General features: G+C 45.9%; 2 protein-coding genes across 2 annotated transcripts in view; one reads left to right on the top strand and one right to left on the bottom strand.

Moving 5' to 3' along the window:
• CBY1 (chibby 1, beta catenin antagonist) overlaps positions 1-12,171 on the bottom strand; it is a 37,049-nt gene extending 24,878 nt beyond the window's left edge. The window contains exon 1 of the mRNA XM_086936468.1: positions 12,098-12,171. The gene's annotated coding sequence lies outside the window, so the exon portion shown is untranslated. The remainder of the gene's footprint in view (positions 1-12,097) is intronic.
• A 226-nt stretch (positions 12,172-12,397) lies between these two features.
• FAM227A (family with sequence similarity 227 member A) overlaps positions 12,398-20,708 on the top strand; it is an 86,729-nt gene continuing 78,418 nt past the window's right edge. The window contains exon 1 of the mRNA XM_086963354.1: positions 12,398-12,509. The gene's annotated coding sequence lies outside the window, so the exon portion shown is untranslated. The remainder of the gene's footprint in view (positions 12,510-20,708) is intronic.

The raw sequence follows: 20,708 nt of genomic DNA, 5'->3' as shown, positions 1-20,708 counted from the left end.
AATAAATAATTTGTCATTTATAATACCAATAGCTCAAACTTTTATAATGCGAGACCTATTGCATTGCAAATGCTTGTCTGCTCTTCTGCCCCTATTAGACTCGTTTTTTTGTGCCCTTCTGCACTCTGTTAGACCCATTTTTTGTCCCCTTCTGCCCCTGTTAGACTCGTTTTTTGTGCCTTTTTGCCCCATTAGACTCGTTTTTCCCCTTATTTTTCTGCCCTTCTTCCCTCTGTTAGACTCACTTTTTGTGCCCTTCTGCCCTCTGTTAGACTCGTTTTTTTCCCCCTTGCAACCCCAGCATCACTCAGCGCAACCCCAGTATCACTCTGCGCAAACCCAGCATCACTCAGCGCAACCCCAGCATCACTCAGCGCAACCCCTGCATCACTCAGCGAAACCCCTGCATCACTCAGCGAAACCCCTGCATCACTCAGCGCAACCCATGCATCACTAAGCGCAACCCTGCATTACTCAGCGCAACCTCAGCATCACTCAGCGCAACCCCAGCATCACTCAGCACAACCCAGCATCACTCAGCGCAACCCCTGCATCACTCAGCGCAACCCCTGCATCACTAAGCGCAACCCCTGCATCACTAAGCGCAACCCCTGCATCACTCAGCGCAAGCCCTGCATCCCTCAGCGCAAGCCCTGCATCACTCAGCGCAAGCCCTGCATCACTCAGCGCAACCCCAGCATCATTCAGTGCAACCCCAGCATCACTCAGCGCAACCCCAGCATCACCCGGCGCAACCCCAGCATCACCCGGCGCAACCCCAGCATCACCCGGCGCAACCCCAGCATCACTCGGCGCAACCCCAGCATCAATCAGCACCACCACATTATCAATCAGCACCACCACATTATCACTCAACACCACCACAGCACCACTCAGCACCACCACAGCACCACTCAGCACCACCACATCATCACTCAGCGCTAACCAAGCATCACTCAGCACCACCACATTATCAATCAGCACCACCACATTATCAATCATCACCACCACAGCACCACTCAGCACCACCACAGCACCACTCAGCAGCACCACACTATCACTCTGCAACACCACAGCACCACTCAGCACAAGCCCAGCACCACCCAGAACCACCATACCACCACCACTGCATCACTCATAACCAACACAGCTTCACTCTAAACCACCACAGCACCACTCAGCACCACCACAGAATCACTCAGGACCACCACAGCACCACAAAATATCACTACAGCTTCACTCAAAACCACCACAGCACCACCACAGCATCACTCAGGACCACCACAGCACCACGCACATCCACCACAAATTCAATCAACACCACCCAGCACCACTTACCACCACCACAGTATCACTCAGAACCACCACAGTATCACTCAGCACCACCACAGCACCACTAAGCACCACACAGCATCAGTCAGCACCACCACAGCACCACTCAAAATCACCACACCTTCACTCAAAACCACCACAGCACCACTCAGCACCACCACAGCATCACTCAGGACCACCACAGCACCACGCACAACCACCACAAACTCAATTAACACCACCCAGCACCACTCACCACCACCACATTATCATTCAGAACCACCACAGTATCACTCAGCACCACCACAGCACCACTAAGCACCACACAGCATCAGTCAGCACCACCACAGCACAACTCAGAACCACCACAAAACTACTCAGCACCACCACAGCAACTCAGCACTCCACCCTCCAAATCCACCCTCCAAATCCACATTCCGACACCAACTACACCCTCCACCCTCTAAATCCACCATCAAACAACAGACTCAAAAAACAAAACCCACAATCAAACTCCACCCTCCCAATACAAGTACACCAAGTTATTTGCAAAAGTTTTACTAATTACCATTATACATTACAATAACTTTTATTTAAAAATTAATTCATACATTTCATTAGAAGACATTGTTATTTGTAATATCAATACATATAAGTCACATACAAACAACACATATTGTATTACAATTGCAAAAGGTGTCACATTTAAAAAAAATTAACTATTGACATTGTAAAATACAAAACTATTCATTCCTATATTTTCACAATTAAAAAACATAAATAAAAATAAATATCATTTACAATACCAAAACAATAAACTTTCCTAATGCGAGACCTATTGCATTGCAAATGCTTGTTTTCTTTTGTAACCTCCCATGAGGACTTCCCCTCTCACATGTGTTGTTACTCGTCATGTTATTTATTACTGTCTGAGCACTCTTTTTTTTTCGCTTAGACTCAGGAACTCGCTCGTGCCTACGCTTGCTCCCTCTCCTCATAATTATAAACAGCTGCTATTTATATTTGCTATTGCTTGCTCCCCCTCCTTGGTTACTGCTCCACCCCTTCACCCCTCCCTACCTTATTGCCCCAACCACCTCTCTGAGGTACATTTGTTTTTTTCTTTTAATTTGTCTCTCCTCTCCCCCAACACTGCTTGACCGCCCCTCCGAAATTGCTGTTTTTTAAAATTATTATTTAAATTAGGAGATCCCTTACAGGAGATTAAGAGATTTGCTAAGAAACACAGAATATTGAACCGACGCCGAGGCTCGAACACTGGTCCCAGGTCCCGAGTCTACGTAATTCCAGGCTCAAATTCATACAATATATGGTACTACACAGGGCCTACCTCACACCACACAGATTGCATGCTATGTTTCCAAGGGTATTTAAAGCATGCCCCAGTTGCTGTGAACAGGATGCAGACGTTATGCTTGCCCCACGCTTTCATTCTACTCGGCATAAATAGGTACAGCACTGAAAAAAGCGGTGGGGGGACTAATGAGTACAGCTGAAAGATGCTTGCTTGGAATGTACCCCTGAGCGCAAAAACTACAAGGTGAAGGCAAAATACGCAGACCTGGCACTTCTTCTCTCGAAATGCCTAAATAACTAAAAGATGGAAGTCGGCATCCCCTCCCCCAGGCATATCAACTTGGCGGTGTAAGAAGTTGGCCTGATATATGATGCTCACTAGTTCTAGTGATTACCTTGTATCAGTCCAAACAACCCTTATGGTGATTGGTTGTAAGTCAACCTTATAGACCAGCTATCCTAATGGTAGCATGGACAAAGCAGTCTTTAGGCTAAACTCTTTTGGCATGTGAAGCCAGCTGTTTTACCACATATAACCCCTTGAATACCAAGTGAAAGGACACCACACAGGTTGTTATGAAAATAAACAAGTATTTATTAACTAACATACACCTCAGAACTCTTTATGAGGTCAGAGGGCTAAGCACATGACAAACTCTTAGGAAAAATACGTTTAAGTTGCACGATTTACAATGGTGCCCTGGGGGCACGACAAACCATATACTAAGTAAGTGGAATTTGATAGTCAATAATAGGAATGGAGCTGTCCAGAGGTTGTAGGATCGCTGGGACCACGCTATACTAACTTGAGGTAAGTACTAGGAGGCCCACGGAACGCGTGTGCAGAGTGTGAACTCACACGCGAGATGCGTACAAACGTCTGTGGACAGTACAGTTTAAGAAAAAGGTGAGTACGGACGTCCCTGACTATATAGGACCAAAACGACTGTGGAACTGGACACTAGGAGAGTCAAGCTACCCTTGAGCACCGAGATGCTCGTGTTACCTCACCCACAGGCTGCGGGTGCATAGGTGCCAAGTCGTGTCGGGTTCCGGCGTTGAAGTGTATGGAACCTGGAGGAAAAGATGCTGCAGGCGGTCAGGAGGAAGATGTCCGGTGTGATCCAAGGGTGGATCAGTGAAGAGAAGAACCTGAAAGCAGAGGGGACAATGTTCAAAGTCACTAGCCAGTGACTGGAGTGGAACCAGGAGTGGAACCAGATGTCGTCGTCGCGATCAGGTGAAGGTGGACGCTTGTCTCTGCAGCCACGTGGACCAGGTGGTGTCTTCGACGACCAGGATGGAGGTGAGTACGGACGTCCCTGACTATATAGGACCAAAACGACTGTGGAACTGGACACTAGGAGAGTCAAGCTACCCTTGAGCACCAAGATGCTCGTGTTACCTCACCCACAGGCTGCGGGTGCATAGGTGCCAAGTCGTGTCGGGTTCCGGCGTTGAAGTGTATGGAGCCTGGAGGAAAAGATGCTGCAGGCGGTCAGGAGGAAGATGTCCGGTGTGATCCAAGGGTGGATCAGTGAAGAGAAGAACCTGAAAGCAGAGGGGACAATGTTCAAAGTCACTAGCCAGTGACTGGAGTGGAACCAGGAGTGGAACCAGATGTCGTCGTCGCGATCAGGTGAAGGTGGACGCTTGTCTCTGCAGCCACGTGGACCAGGTGGTGTCTTCGACGACCAGGATGGAGGCACGAGCTGTCCCACGCAGGCTCTCGCTGTCGGCGGTGTCGGCTTCGGATTCGGAGTCAACAGGCCTTGGCAAAGGCAAACCACGCGGTGAGTGGAAACGGCGTCTGGAGTGGACCAGGAGGGTCCGGGGTGATCCTCTTTTGGAAGGGAGCAAGGGCCAGTCTGGAGCAACCAGACCAGCAGTGAAGATTTCGCAGTTCATCGTCTAGGAGGCCACTAGCCAGCCGGCAAGTGACCAGACAACGCGTTGAGCAGCAAACAGGCAGAAGGGCCCCACGCAGATCTCGTGGATGCTGGAGGGCTGGACTTCGGTGCAGGAGCTGCTCGGGGTCGGGGCTTCTCAGTCCGCTAAGCACTTGGATGAGGATACCTCTGAAGTTGTGCTGGAGCGAAGTGCTGCTTCTTTCAAGATGGCCGGTCCCACGTGTCTCGTCGCACCCACGGATCTCAGCTGAGCTGCAGATGTAGGTAGAGGTCGGAGAGGTCTGGGAATCCGAGTCTCGTCGGGCTCTGAAGTCTGGATCCTTGCAGGAAGACGACAAAGGGAAGCCGCTGTACGCTGATGGTGCCTGCTTGTGCAGGGTGGACACTCCTTGCCCACAAGGGAGATTTCTTCAGTCTTCTGTGGAGCAGAACGTCGAAGTCCAGAGTTTCTTCTTGTAAAGTTGTTCAGGATAATCTAATTTGGATTGGGACCAGCTCCTACCTTTACCTGGCTAAAGGGGGCTGCATTTCGACTAGGTCCCTCCTCTGGGTGGGACCAGGAAGGGGGGTGGTTACACCCCCTATCCTTTGTCCGGTCTTGCGCCAGCTCTGGGGCTGGAGTGCCCCAGGAACTGGTTTAGACCGGTGTATGCACAGGGACACCTTGTGTGCCCCAGGCATGTCTCATTCCTTCAGCCCTGTCCTACCTAATACACAAAATCCTGTCTGGGGTGGTGCTAGCACCTCCCAAGGCAGGAAACCCTTAGTCCAAGCCTCCCTCGCTGGAAGGACTCCCAGCAGCAGGAGGTCACACTTGTGTCTGCGGTGGCAGCATCCATTTTGTGATGCTGAGGCTCGAGTAAACTTTAACCGGGGTTCACAGTTACATACATGTCGTGTCCCTCTAAAAGGGTGGAATGCTACCCCCGTCGCCATAATTGGCGAGGGGGTAGTATTCCAATTAGTATGACACCTTACTCGACATGTTTTGATAATGCTATACCAAATTTAGCAATAACCGCGAGGATTATAATGCACTTAAGAGTATATGGTATAGCGTTATCATGGAAACAGCTAAAGGACTTGGTTCCGAAAGCTGCAGACAGGCTCAGCTCATGCTAGAGCACCATCTCACATAATTCCAAGCACTCAGCCTTCAGGATTGATAAGGCCTGCCATAGGAGTGACTGATAGGAGGATATGTGTCCATTTTAGGGTTAGATATAGGGATACTATATCTAAAGCAAAAGGTGATTACACCACCTTGCCCCAGCTGATTGATCAGCCAGTTGTGTCAGATTTGGATGGCCAGCCAGGGGTGGCATAATACATGCTGCAGCCCCTGGTAGGCCCTGGGTGCACCTACGCCCTGGGTACCTAAGGTACACTGTACAGGGACTGATAAGGTGACTCAGTATCCAATTGGGTATGGACCTAAGGTACATGGTTGTCAATTTTAAAGAGATCACAGCTAGGCTGTGGGTCTGATTAGCAGGCCCACAGCCAGGGAACTCATAAACCAGTGAAGCAAAAAGCAAAAATTGAGGGTGACCATAGGATTGCAGACCCTACTCTCCTACAGGCGCGAAGATATTTTACAATAGGGGAAGGTGGAAGGTGATGCGCTCTGCAGAGAAGAGTACAGGGGATTACGGAAAACACATATAGCCATTTAATGGGGCACCCTACTACAATCCTTAAAACCTAGACATACCAAGAACCTGAACAACACATGCATTGACCCTGGTCCGCCTGGACTTTGAGCGACCACTAGTAAGGTACTGACTGATAACAAACCAGCCAAACATTATGAAATAGAAGTCATAAGTATATCCTCATACAATTGGTCACGCCCCGGATACCCCAATTTATTATACTGTATTGAGGTTACTGTCCATACTAGAATCCATTAGGAGAGTACTGTCCATGCAACCAATTCCACCTGCAACTCAGCTTTGAATGTTGATATCTGCCAGTAAGGGGGAGGTGAGAGCGGGTTTGAAGTTTTACCATATTTAGGGATACTCATGTAATGTACACAAAGTTCTGCATTGCACGAATACTAAACGTTGTACTGGCTAAATGTCTGTTACTGATCCCCACTGTGATAGCACACAAGATATACGTAACAGTGGAATATTTGATCATAATTGAAGTGCAGAACCGCAATAACACCAAGCATTGTATGTATTTTAAAAAATCCGATAAAGCTTGTGAAGAAAAAAAACTTAGTAAGGGTTCTATGTGGGCCATAATATGTGATGCAGGATTTGCACAGGATACGTTGTGCCAGTGATAATAATTATTGAGGTGCAGAGATGCAACGTGAAGGCTTGCACTGTTACTGTTGGTACTATTCCATTAGTACCTGCCCGAATATGGGGCATTCGGGGTTACGCTGTTTGTTTCAAGTGAGGTATGACATTTTTTGGTAAAGGAGTGCCACTAGAAATGTATTCTCGATTGGTATGTCTGTCCTCCCAAGCTTCATAGATTTTAGCCAAGCCAGCTCGTTATGTTGGAGAGAATGTGGCTTGGGAATAAATTTGAGCACCAGCAGTTTTTTAGGTCTCGCGTAGAGAGAGACCTATTGCCGTCCACCCACAAATGACTTTTTACGAGCCGGATTTGTAGAAGTGCACGTGCTCGTGACCGCGCTTCTATCACAGCCATCAGCCTCCCTCCCACGGGCAGCTTGGCCTCAGGCATTCACCCAAGCGCGACTTCTCCTCCCCCCTAATTACATCCCTGCTGTTACGGCCGCGAGGCCGTGCTTCAAAGGATCCGCTCTCCCATCGTTCGCCAAAGTCCCGTCCCACCCTTCCTTAGATCTTCACTTTTGTTTGAACTTTCAGTGTGAGTTTTCACAGGCCTGAAGGCACTGGAGTGATTTACATGAGCCCGTACCAGTCTGTGCGTTTTTTAAATACAAATACAGTTTACTTTTTTTTTTTAACCAAGTCACAAACCTCACATGAACAATGAGTTTCCAAAACACTTCAGCAGTAATCCTTTTTTTAATGGGACAATGTCAGTCGGTGGCATTTACATTTTTTAACCAACTCATAAAAAGCTCGAGGCATTTGAAATACGAAGCAGTGGTAGCCCTCTCAGCTTTTCTCAGACACCACTTGTGAAGAGCACTCAGCTCTTTTTCTTGAGCAGACAGCGCAGGGGGAGTCACGCTTTTCGGTTTTTTTAATATTATGGCACGGCACGGCAGGCCAGTTGTACCAGGCTCCCATCATTGCACACTCCAGAAACTAAAGATAATTCAGCCTGAGCGAATATGCAGTAAGCATCTCCCTGTGGTATGCGCATGTCTTGTGCCAGTTTCGAAAAGAGCTTTTTCTGTTCACAGGTAAATATTTAATTCTCAGGAAAAAATAAGCCACGTCTCTTGGGTTTCCAGGACATGTCTCTTCTCAAGAGCTGCCTCTACAGTCGATGACAACAAACTGAGATACAGTTTCACTCCAGGATAGGATTTCTGAGTCTTAGTGGAAATACAACTCATGTGAGCTGTGCTTGGGGTTGCTCTACGGTGCCGTCGAGACAGTCTTATTTGGGATATACCGCAGGTGTTCGTTGGGTTCTAGACTCCGGTTCATTATGGGGGTAAGTCAGCCATTTCCTCTGTTTTCCGTGTCACTTATCTAATTGATGTAGAAGCGCACAGCCGATCCCTCACCTGCAGCAGAAATAGACGAGTTTCAGGAACGAGCTTTGCATGTTTCATCGTTCATTCATTGGTCCATTCAGTCGTCTAGGCCTGCAATTGGAGACTGCCTTTTGTATTGAACTATTTAACACAAATAATCCCTGCAATTGATTACTCAAAACATGTCAACATTACAGTCTTTTCACTGTCCTTAGATTCCACTTTTGTGAAAAGTTCCTCGTGTTTGTTTATAACCATTTCCATTGTGCAGAAGGTCGACAAATCAGAGAGCAAAAGCTGCAGAAATGAAGGCTTTGCATCGGCCGCTCTGGTGTCCGTTGCGCATCCAGTTCCCTTTCAATGTACAACAGCTGCTTTCTGTCTACATCACTCCCACTGATGCACCTTTAAAGTTGCTGTCTGCAGCAGGTGCTGATGTGCACCAGGAATAGGAATAACAATTGATTGCTAAATGCATTGGTATGGTCGATGTGCACCAGCCCGACTTTAGACTCTGCTCTGATTGTTCTATTAGGAAACGGGCAGTGCTTAATTTGAGCCTGTGATTTCCGTGCTTAGGACCAGCATTCACTTTTCAACACCAGCACTTATGAAAGTCTGCCACGTGGTGGCTGGTTTAGAGACAAGCACGAAAACAGTTGTTTATTAATTTGATATATGTTAAGAATTACTAATACCTGACGCTAAAGCCATTGTTTTAGATTTGGGGGCTTGGACTAGTCTGAATTGCCACATTTGCAGAAGTGTAATGTTTAGTAGTTTTGTTGGTATTGTCACTGGTAGTGCTGGAAGGGGCAATGGGTGGTGGAAATTGCAGTGCCCTCCTAACGAGGGCCCTGGCATTTAAACATTTTTTTAGGGCTCGTCCTATTCTCGTGAACACGCTTCTATCGGCCCGAGCCGCCTGCCTCCACAGCAAAGCCATCTGTTGCTTTGCGCTCCTCCCCTAATTATTCACTGCTTGGCTGGCCGGCACATCAAAGGCTGCTGCTCCCCATGCGTCTCCTTTATTTTTTTTGTCCCCTCTTGGAACAGACCTCGCCGACCCCCTCCCTGTTCTCACAGTGCCCGCCTCCCTGCCCCCCAACCCAAAATACCTCCGGATGATGAAAGGCCCCTGCATGCTACCAAGGTCTCTCCTGTAGGCACCCCTCCCCTCCCCCCTCTCAACAACCCCCTGCCCGTGGAGGTGCCTTCCCCTGACTATGGAAGTGCCTTCCCAGTGCCTTCTTTCTTGTTGTTGGAATGTTTACCATTCATTGCAGTATTATCCTTGTTTCTATGTACCGGGTTCCTCTGCATTTGCATTGTCTAGGCTCAAATATCATGTCTAATTGCTTTGTTTATGCCACTTCTGCTTGTTGTCGGTGTTTCTTGTTCCTACTGTATTGCACCGTTTGCTCCTCTTGTATTTTGTTTGCTCACGATTGCCACTTTTGCCTCATATAATGTAACGTTTGCTTTTGAAATGTGTTCGCTTGTAATGTTCTCTTGTTTACATTGAAATATGGCGGACACGTGTTTTGTGTTATAAACATTTGACAGCGTGTCCATCTCCTCTGTTGCATGAGGGACTAAATCATTTGCGTGTATATGTCGGGGCACTTTTATCAGTGTTTATTCTGCTCTGTGTGCAGTCACTACACCTTAGTTGTGTGCGTATCCAACTATGTGTATGTCTATTTCTCTGTTGTATGCACAGTTCTCGGCGGGCTGATAGCTGTGCATTTATTCATAACATAAGTGTGTGTCTAGTCCTGTGTGTTTCAGTACATCTGATTCGTATCAACTCGTACCTGGGTCTGTTTCTTTTCTGAATAATTTTATTTTCGCGTGTCAATTATTTGAAAAAATACAACCCATTGTTATTTTTAATATTAATACATCTAAGTCATGTAAATACAACACATAGTGCATTAAAAATGCTATAGGTGTCACGTTTGCAAAAGTTACCACTATTGGCAGTGTAAATGACAAAGTTATTAATTTCGCTATTTTCAAAACAAAAACATAAATAAAAAATGTGTCATTTACAATACTAATACCTCTAACTTTCCTAATGCGAGACCTATTGCATTGCAAATGCTTGTTTTAAAGGGGGCCTCGAAGTGGGTCTCTATCGGGCTGAATTTTGTGCCCTGGCACAGGCGCTCTGTTTGCTCATACTGCTCACTTCTCACTAGTGGAGAAATGATGGCATTACGTTATGCCACGTGAGCGTTATAGGGGAAGGGAAATCCATTAAAAAGAGTTGGTTTTTCTCTGGATTTCCCTTCTCTTTTTGAAACTCCGGAGCAGCAACATTGTCGTAGTGTCACCAGGGCTTTAAGTGGAATCTTTTTCAATATTATATACAAGCCATAGTAGCTGCTTAAGTATCTTACAGAAACTAACACCCAGGGCACGAGTCGGGGGTACACTCGGGTGGACGGCGGCCACCCACTTTTTTCACAGGGTGGACGCTGCCCACCCTGCCAAGAAGCTGGGCCCCACTGATAAAGACGTTGAATTCGTCACGGTGTAATTTCCAAACACCAGGACATTTTCAGCAGCGCCTGCACGTTGCTGTCTGCTTTTGATCCACAACAACCTCAAGGCGTGACGTGGTTTTCTTAGTTAAGAATCCTGCGCCCCCCACAGCGCCTTGAGACCCTCGCGGGTGAGTAGCGCACTAACAATTCCATGATTGATTGATAACTAAGGCCAAAGTAGAGGTGTCATCAGGCCTTCTTTTGTTCGAGTCTCCTGGCTGGCAGCAGTCAGGAGCCTCACACCTAGAAGTAAATGCAGCAAAGGGGAAACAAAGGCTCACACCTTTGTTAGCACTTCACACATACTTAGGAGAGGCAGCTTTTCACTTTGCTCAGGCTCTGTTTAGGAGATCTGCATGCACTGTAAGAATGTTAGATGTGTTGATCTTTCCCAGTATTTGCACAAAATAAATAGCATTTATATAGTGCATACTAACCCTGAGGTGTTGAAATAATTTAAATATCACTATTTTTTCTTTTAAAGCACTATGGCTAGAGGAAGCTTTACGCTGAAAAAAGGCAACATTGTTTTATGTGTAGCATACAAAAGTGGGAATCTTCTGTCTAAATCAGGAGGGTTTGCAAGTATACTCGAAATGTGCTCAAATGTACTCATGATACACCTGCTAAACATGTATGTGAGGGCTTAAGATCTGATGTCACTTCTTGTGATGCCACTTCCTGTGATGTCACACGCTGTGAGGCCACTTGGTTACTGATTAACTAGGTTAGCCCCCACCCCACTTCTTTTTTAGGACTTGTGCCCTGCTAACAACCATTGACAAAGCCAATAGTCCTGACTTGTTGTAGGTATTATGTTACTTCTTGTATCCTATATCTGGATGCAATGACAGAAACAGCAAAATACAAGTCGGGCGGTACACAATGCTAAGCACGGATTTTTAGGTTAGGTGTTTTTGAACCACACCCTTATTTATATTGCCGCCCCCCCGTTTTTCACCCCACTTATAGCCCTAGGTGACAAACACCTCTTCTCCTGTACATGCTGTGGATTTTATTATTCACACTCCTTATAAGTGCACTTTGGGAGCTGTAGTTCCACTGCGGCGTGTGCTGAAAGCAGTAATTGCCGTTTATGGTGCAAGTTGGGCGCTGTAGTTTCTAAACCCTGGTATACTGGTAGCAGTGATCCTAAGAAGCATTTTGTATGCTCCCTCATTCGTTAATTAACAGACATAAAAACTATTCCCCATCCCCTTTGCGGAACTTTATAGTAGCTACCTCCCCCTCCCGCCTCCTTTCACTAGTCCTGCCAGTCCCTCTGTTAGACCCTCAAGCTGCAGTTCGCCACTTTAGGCTTCTTTCTAAACACCCCAGTTTCTTACCTTGCCTTTTACTCCTGTCTCTTTAACTGCATGGATTACAGTGTCCCACTCTACGCAGGCGCCACGGCCGTCGCTCATGCGCACTGCATGGCTCAACCTTGGGAGACACCAAATGGCAGAGGTAAGAGGGGTCATCGGTATCTCGGGAGGCCGTTCGGAGAACTTCTAGAGCCCTGAAACCCCCTAAAAACCGAGAATATAACATTTATTTATTACGCTTGCAAGAGAAACTGCCTATGTTTTTAAGTAAACTCCCCACCACTAACGGTTAGGGTCGCCCAGCATTGCAGTTAGGGTCGCCCAGCGTCCGTCACTATGGCGACCGCGTCAGACTGTGCAGCGGGAACAGCGGCGGGAGAATCCACTGAGCTACGAAGAATGGGGGAGCTTGAGGCGCGGTAGACAGCATATTGTAAGTGTGCCGAGGGACAAATGTAACATGAATTGGGTCGGGGGGAAAAGGGAAACGAACAATACTCGAGAACAAAGGGGTCAAGGGACCTGAAGAACAGTCCTCACCGGGTAGTCCACTTCTTGTCTTAACGCATTCTGGGATATGTAGTTCGTAACCCCCGTTTAGCAAAGCGTACCCCCTCAAAGAATGTGCAGCTTCTGACCAGAAAAGCTCCTGCCAAGAAAACGAAAAGCTACTTTCACAAAGCATTCCCTGGAAAGGTATTGCAGGACTACCCAGCGCAGAGAATGAACATCTTCTCGAAGTATTCTGGAAGATGTAGCGTATTGTAATTGCATTTATATAGCGCGTCGAAGCGCTTTGTCGGCGAGTAGCACGCTACTCCGGAACCCATATAGGATTAGTGTTGAATTAGTATAGTGAAATATAAAATTTGAAAAGTGTAGTGCTCGACCCTCCTACGTGAAAGACCAACACCTACCGCAAAGCTTTTTGGTGGAGGTAGCACCCCTCTCCTTTTTCACTGAAGTCCGCTCCTTAAATTAGTCTGTGAGATTTAGCACCAGACCATACCCATAGAAAATTGATTTCATTTATTATTTTTAACAGAGGAAGAGAGTTTTGAGCTTGCTTCAAGACACTATTCTGAGGTACTTTTTTTCTATAACAGAATAATTTGTACACCTTGGCAATAGCCACTGTGTAGTTATGTTCAAGTTAGACTTTCCTTGAAAAGTTTTTTTTTTAAGTTGCCTATAACTTTTGTCCTCATTGCTCATTTCCACAAAACTTGGCAGTCGGTGAACTCAGTCGGCTAAGTTTCGCGAAGGTCTGTCCAGTGAGCTTGGTTTTAGGAATGAGCAAAATTGCCTAGATGACCTAAAATGGGAAAACACTTCGTTTTTCCCCCTGAACAGATCTACTCAAAGATTGACATGCCGGACCTGAGCTGACTCTGCCAATCAACTATCCATTTGGTGCAGATCCGTCCATGTGGTCAAAAGTTGTAGGCAAATCAAACAAGCATTGGCATAGCCAATAGCCCTCGCTTTTGGGACCTTATAAGTATTTAGTTATGCAGCACAATATCCTTGGGGCAATAACATTAACTGTTACATGGTTAAACACTTATAAGGTCCCAAAGGCGAGACCTATTGGCTATGCCAATGCTTGTTTAATGAGGGCCTTGAAACGGGTCTTAATCGGGCTCTGTTTTGTGTCCTGGCACAGCCGGTCCGTTTTTTTTTCTGGACTGCAGTGACAGCACATCGATGTGCGTGTGCTCACACCGCACACTTCTCACCAGTGGAGAAGTTACGGCATGACGTCATGCCAGGTGAGCGTTGTAGGGGAAGGGAAATCCTTTAAGAGAGTCATTTTCTCTCTGGATTTCCCTTCTCATTTTGAAACTCAGGAGCAGCAACATTGTCGTGGTGTCACCAGGACTTTAAGTGGAATCTTTTCAATATTAATTACAAGCCACCATAGCTGCTGCTTATTTATCTTATGCAACTAACAACCATTGACAAAGCCAATAGTCCTGACTTGTTGGTATGATATTACTTGTTGTATTATATATCTGAATGCAATGACAGAAACAGCAAAATAAAAGTCGGGCGGCACATTATGCTAAGAAATGATTTTTAGCTTATGTGTTTTTAAGCCGTGCCCTTAATTACATTGGCCACGCCCCTTTGAAAGACCCCCAATTTTTCATCCCACTTAAAGCTCTGTTGGTGGCCCTATGTGCACTACGCTCATTCTCTAATCTGAAACTTCCCTGACTCACTCAGGGGGTGGAAACTCAAACCTTGGAGTTTTGATCGTACCTGACACACTTCACTTTGCAAAATTAGAGAGAAAGTAAATAGGCCCTTTAAATATGTTTACAGGTTGAGTATGCATCCCAGCCCCTAATGAGAGAGACTCCACGCCCACACCCTTGTAATGAGGCAGAAATGCGTCTGAGGGTTGTTTGTGTAATTGCCAGAGTTCATATTAACTCGAGAAGTAATCGACGGTGACATGCGCTGTGTGCACGCGCCTGGGAGGAGTGGGAGTAATGGTGCTAAAGCAACATCACACCTATGGTTGTAATAACGAGCGACATCACAAACTCGGCGAATTACAGCCACTCCAATTACACCCATCTATCAAGTGACAGATTAAGTCAATAATCAAATATATTATTGTTCTTTGATATGCAGTGTAAAAAAAATTCCATACTCCGGGCCTGCCCCGGTGGCTCCATCAATAAAACGTGGTGCATTAGGGGAGGGGGGTAAAATGATTACCTTGGCCAGGAGAGTGATAATACTTATGAATTTATTTTAAAGCGAGTGAGCAGGCTGGCTGCTGTTAGAATAATGGGAACACGAGGAAGCAGGTAATAAAATATAATGATTGACACACCAAAGATGCGGCGGCACGCGCCCAGGCGCCCTGATGCATCCGTGGGGTGGGTGGGAGAGGGGCCTTTGTAGGATGGAAAGACAAGCTGTCATTTTTGTAAGAAGGCTCTGCTGACGTCATTGTCTGCTGAGTGACACTTGAAAGGCACGCCGGCGAGGAGATTAAATCGCTCCTTTTCACGTTCAGTCCCAGAGGGGAGATGTGAAAAGATGGATGCCGCGTGCTCTGAACTGAAGCATAATTGTGACAAAATGAGGCAAGGTTTGTATGTTGAAATATCAACTTGCGCAAGTTCAGACTACAAGCTAGCTGGTTTTATTAATAGCTTCGGTGGGGATGCAGCGCCTTCATCACAGCTCAGTCGGCACCTGCCCTGCAGGAGAAGGGTCAGCCTTAACAATCTAACAGAATGAACTTATATGGAAGGTAAAGGTGGCCCAGATGAACACACAAGGTACAACACAGCTCTCGCCTTTAAACAATACAAAGGAAACAAGCATTGGCTGCTAGGGGCCGCTAGAGGCGATCTGTGGTGGGGGAGGGGGAGAAGCGGGAGTTGTGTGCGCGCAAAAGTGAAACAGATCGTGATCGCGCGCCGAAAGATGGCGGCTGCGCGTGTAACCGATAGCTGGTGGCCGGCAAAAGCCTCTGGTGTCACTTTTAAAAGCAACTCACTAAATGTCTCGCCAGACCAGCGCAGGCGCTGGCTCTAGCATGACCTAAAAATGCCTACAACGTTTGTTGGTGGCACCACACAGTAGTGACATACACAGCAGTGGTAAGTAGTTGGCTGATGCCAAGAGGTTGGGCTTAGGTTATGGCCTGCTGGGGGTCAAGGAGGTGGTTGACTGATGGCTTGAAGGCCGAGGCAAGGTCTCGCCGTCGGTCCAGTGGAATCAGGGTTTGGCTGATGGCAGGCACAGTGCCCATCCTCCTGTGTGCACAGCTTAAGGATGTACACTGCATAGGTATGCTCAAGGCAGGGGGTTGGGGGAAGTTCCATCCTCTGCCCACTCCCTGCTACTCGGGTAGAAGGCTTTGTACCATGGGTGTTTGCTGCTGGGTGCAGAATCTGGCTGCAGGCCAGGCTCGTCCCGAACTACTGTGAATGGCCAGGGAATGGCTGATGGGAGGAGGTTTGCTGGCGGGCCTGGCCTGTTGCCAAGCCTTTCACTCACTCGCCATTGTGTTGCATGGGTTGGAAATTACATGCATCTTAAACAAGCATCTGCAATGCAATAAGTATTTGCAAGAGTTTAAGGTATTGGCATTGTAAATGACAATGCATTTTATTTATGTGTTGTTTTTTTAAAACAGATAAATAAAAAGCATTGTAATTTACAATGTCAATAGGTTTAAACGCTCGCATATGCGAGACCTGTTGCATTGCTTCCTGTTGCAACTGAAGAGTGGTAGGGAACAGGGAGGAGTCGGCTGTAGTGAGCTGTGCCGATTTAAAATAAATAGGCATTGCTCACCGAAGTTGATATTTTTTTCAATATTGTAAGATTTTGGTAAGGAGCACAGCACAATGCTTGTGGCACACTGCTCACTAAAAGCATACAATAATAAAAAAACCTTTGGTGAGCCGCGCTTTCCTTTATTTCGTCATGGCTTGCCGAAGTCTATTTTTTCAATATTGTAAGATTCTGGTGAGCAGCGCAGCACGTAACCTGTGTTGCGCTGTAGAAGAAAATTATTAAAGAAAATAGTGCTGACAGACTATAAAGAAAATATATGTGGTTCTACACAAGTAACAGGGCCAGCCCTCATGGGAGGTTACAAATGTGGACCAGGCGGTATTATGGAAAACTAGCATGCCTTTTAGGAAATCAGAAGCCAACATTTACAAAGGACAATGACACAAGCCAATGAAAAATATAGGCGGAGAGTGGGTGAAGTTTCAGGTCTATAGATGAACACTGCATGCTTCCCAGAGCAGCGCATGCTCTGCCAGGCTCGACCTAAAAACAATGACATTTACTCAAAAAAGCACAGTTAAAAACTGAGCTATAGGTCTGGCTCAAATACGTAAAACCCCTGAAATTCGCCAGCTAAGGTTCTCAATATACGCCATAACTTGCATGAACCACCATGCTCAAAACACCAATTTGTCAATGGCACAGAAACAAAAAAAGAGCCAACAAGAGAATCTGCTCAAGTTAAGGCATCTGTTGCATGCCTAGATAATCCTCCCTACAGTGTTCACTTCTCCTGCTCTGCAACTGGCAGTCACCCCTTCTCTCTTTCATACTCTTATTTTTATTCCCTCTCTTTCTGTCTCTGTCCTCTTTAATTGGTGAAAACCCTGACTTCAATAAACGACTCTTACCCTCTCTTTCCTCTCTTTTCCTGTATTTGCTCCCTATAGAAAATGATGGTAAATGAAAGAAACACTTTAGCTGCAAATGTAGTCTTTTTCTGACATTTTTCTATTTCAAAATGAAGTCTCAGGACAGAGAGAAAAAAAGTTAAAAATACGAAAAATAAATAAAGCAAGACAGAGTTGCCGCAGATTGTGCAGATTGGTTTTACGCACACCCACACACATTAGTGCCACTTTACAGAGTTTGCCAGTGAAGCGCTCCTTTTGTTTTTTCCCGGGTGGGGAAGTGCACCATTCCTGGCGGTACTGCAATACCTGGTTGATGTGCAGAGTGAAAAACGTTTAATGTGATCCTTGTCAGCTGTTTTCTTTTGCCAAGGGTAAACATCCTTAAGAACTAAGCCGGAATACCGCGGTGTCTTCACAGTGCCGGCAATAGAATAAACACGTCTTTAGTACACATTCATTCAGCATGCAAGTTGTTAGAATGACTTTCCCTAAGGGGTGCATTGGTGGAATGATGTTGGATTTAAAGTCCAACACCTTCCCTACAGTTGGGGAGCCTGGAGTTGAAATAGTGAATTAACCTATATCAAAATCCAGTGCCCCCCTAAGGCAAGTCATTATAACGACTTGCTGAACGAATTGGTACTAAAGACGCGTTCATTCTAATGATGGCTCTATGACGGCACAGAGGGATTCCGGCTCGTGGAATACCATCATATTTATTTATTTGTGGTATTTGTAGAGCGCAACACTCATCCCAAGGGATATCAAGGCGCTTATACCAGTACTGAGACTACTGCGAATTGTACTGAGATGAACATTAACATTTGGGGAATAAGTGGGTTTTTAATTTCTTTCGGAACAGGAGGTAATTGGTGGTTAGCCTTAAGTCAAGGGGGAGCTCATTCCATTTCTTTGCAGCCAGAGAGGAAAATGAGCGTCCACCAGTCCTAGCTTTGTATATGCGCTTAGTTCTTGCTAGGGCGGACTGCAGGGAGCGTAGGTTCCTGGTAGGGACATAGAGTTCAATCTTTCCCTGGAGGATGATGGGGCCAGTTTTATAGAGGGCCCTGTGGGCATGGCAGAGCAGATTAAAAACAGACCTTTGGCGCATTGGCAGCCAATGAAGTTTTCTTAGGCAGTCCGAGGCAGAATCAAACTTGCCTTTATTACATATAAGTTTGGCTGCAGAGTTTTGTAGAACTTGTAGACGTGTAAACTGGTGCTCATTCATACCTACGAAGAGCGCATTACCATAGTCTAGACGATTAACCAACAAAGCCTGTGTGACAGCATGTCTGCAGTCCAGGGGGATCCAGGGAAACATACATACATTCTTGCTGTAAGTTTAAATGCGTTACAACATCCTGCTTGCTTAATGTTCCTTGCTCTTCTGCACATGCTTAAAGCCCTGAACACCCTCATGCTGCATACAGTGGGTAATCCCCTCCTTTGGGATACAAAGATGAGCTTTAGCTACTGCTTCAACAGTGCCACAGAAAGGATGACACATGTCCTCTGCCTCCCCAACCCCACCTTGCCTACCGCATTTGATTTTTGTATTTTGTTTAAGGTTGTGTCGTGGTAGCACAGAAAACGGGTGCTGTAACCGCTGGCCCCCCCCCCCCAAATGGTACATGTGCCTCGTTGACAGAAAAAAGACGTCTAAACTCTTAAATCCACAAGCAAGAATGTTTTATTTATTTGTATATGTTTAATCATAATGCACGCCTTTGGTCCACTAGTCGATCACATTGAGCACATCAGCACGGTGTAGTGGCCCCCCTTCTGAATATGATGAAGCCCACCCCCTCCTCTTCACCACACTGATCTCACACCACCCACTTCCCTACAGTGTTGACTTCTCCGGCCATGCTGCTGGTAGCCGCCCCCCAACTCTCCTGCTTCTTCTCTCGCTTTTTGTTTCGCTCCTCCTCACTTGCTGAAACCTGTGAATTACTATCTCTTTCTTCTCCTTTCCTTTATTTGTTCCCCTGTGAAATTAATCCAACAAAGAAAGAGACACTTCTTTGTAAATGTCATCTTTTTCTGACATTTTTGTATTCCAAAGTGCAGCTTCGGAACGGAGAGGAAAAAATGTTTCAAAATACAAAAATAAATAAAACACGAAATAAAGCAAGTCAGAGTGGTTGCAGAGTGGCCAGATTGGTTTTATTCACTTCCACACACATTAGCGCCACTATACAGAGTTTGCCAGTGAAGCAATACTTTTTTTTTCTCATCTTTCTTTGAACAACATTGTTTGCCTCGGAGTGTGGGGGTCCACCATTTCTGGTGGTACTGCAATACCTGGTTGAAGCGTAGAGTGGAAAACATTTTATGTGATCCTTATCAGTGGTTTCCTTATTTTAGTTTATAAAATGTGTACCGTGTTCAGGGATGTGGTCCTTTTAAACCAATACTACTTACATTTTGTCAGGATATAAGCAATGGACTTTAAAACGGGTCCATCCCGGGCCCTGTAGCCATGTTTTTAACTTTTTAGGCAAAAAAAAACTAGAAATCATTTCTCAGTAATAAGTATAAAAGTGTTAAGGGAACCATGTTGTTCTTGCTTACATTTCACATGCTTTACCTTATTTTGCATTCCCTATCAGTGATTGCTTTTTCCAGGATGTTGTGACTTTTTTTCTTCCAGGCAGCATATTACTCGTCTCACCTCCCTCATAACCCATGTTCTGGTTCTCCAGCGCTGCAAGGTCATAGGCATGGAAATAGCGCTATGCAAATATGATTTTAATTTTCAGTGTCAAGAGCTCTAACTTTCACAAATGCGAGAAAGATTGCATTGCAAATGCTTGGTTTTTAATTGTGGTCATATGAGTGATATTTGGGGAGAATATGTAGCCTTGCGGCTAGAACGGTCAACATCGAAGCTGGAGAACCGAGTTTGAGTCTTGGCAACGACGCTCAACATCCTGTGATTCTGGGCAAATCACGTAATCTCCCAGTGCCTAACAAAAATGAATGTGTCCTTGTGTAACGAAACTGGTGCTATGTAAAGCGCCCTGATACCCAATATCTTCAGGTCTAGCTTGTGCTATATAAAACTCTAAAAAAAAAAAAAGAATGTATGGATAGAATACATGCGGATGCGCAGAGTTTAATATATTATGTATTACTATTATTGATGGTGGATAGGGGCCAAGACTCACAGGCGGAGAAGGCTCGAGTCAGTCATGATGCCCTTCCCTCCCTCAAAGTAAAGAAGAAAGCTGGGCGAGAGTGTGAGAGCTTTGAGGTTCAATGACAGAAAGGGTCGAGTGGTGCAGAATATGGCTTTGCTGTATTCATTATGCTAATTAGTTTGGTTGGAGATGTAGTGTCAAAGTGTGGGAGCATAGCTGATTAGAATTGGGGTAAAGTGAGGGTACAAGAGGGGGCGATCTGGCGGAGAGGCTAGCAGTGTGCTCCCATCGTTGATTCTTGTT

Source organism: Lissotriton vulgaris, chromosome 1_1 (assembly GCF_964263255.1).
Source record: "Lissotriton vulgaris chromosome 1_1, aLisVul1.2, whole genome shotgun sequence".
Taxonomy (NCBI): Eukaryota; Metazoa; Chordata; class Amphibia; order Caudata; family Salamandridae; genus Lissotriton; species Lissotriton vulgaris.
This window is presented reverse-complemented; position numbering and strand designations above follow the sequence as displayed.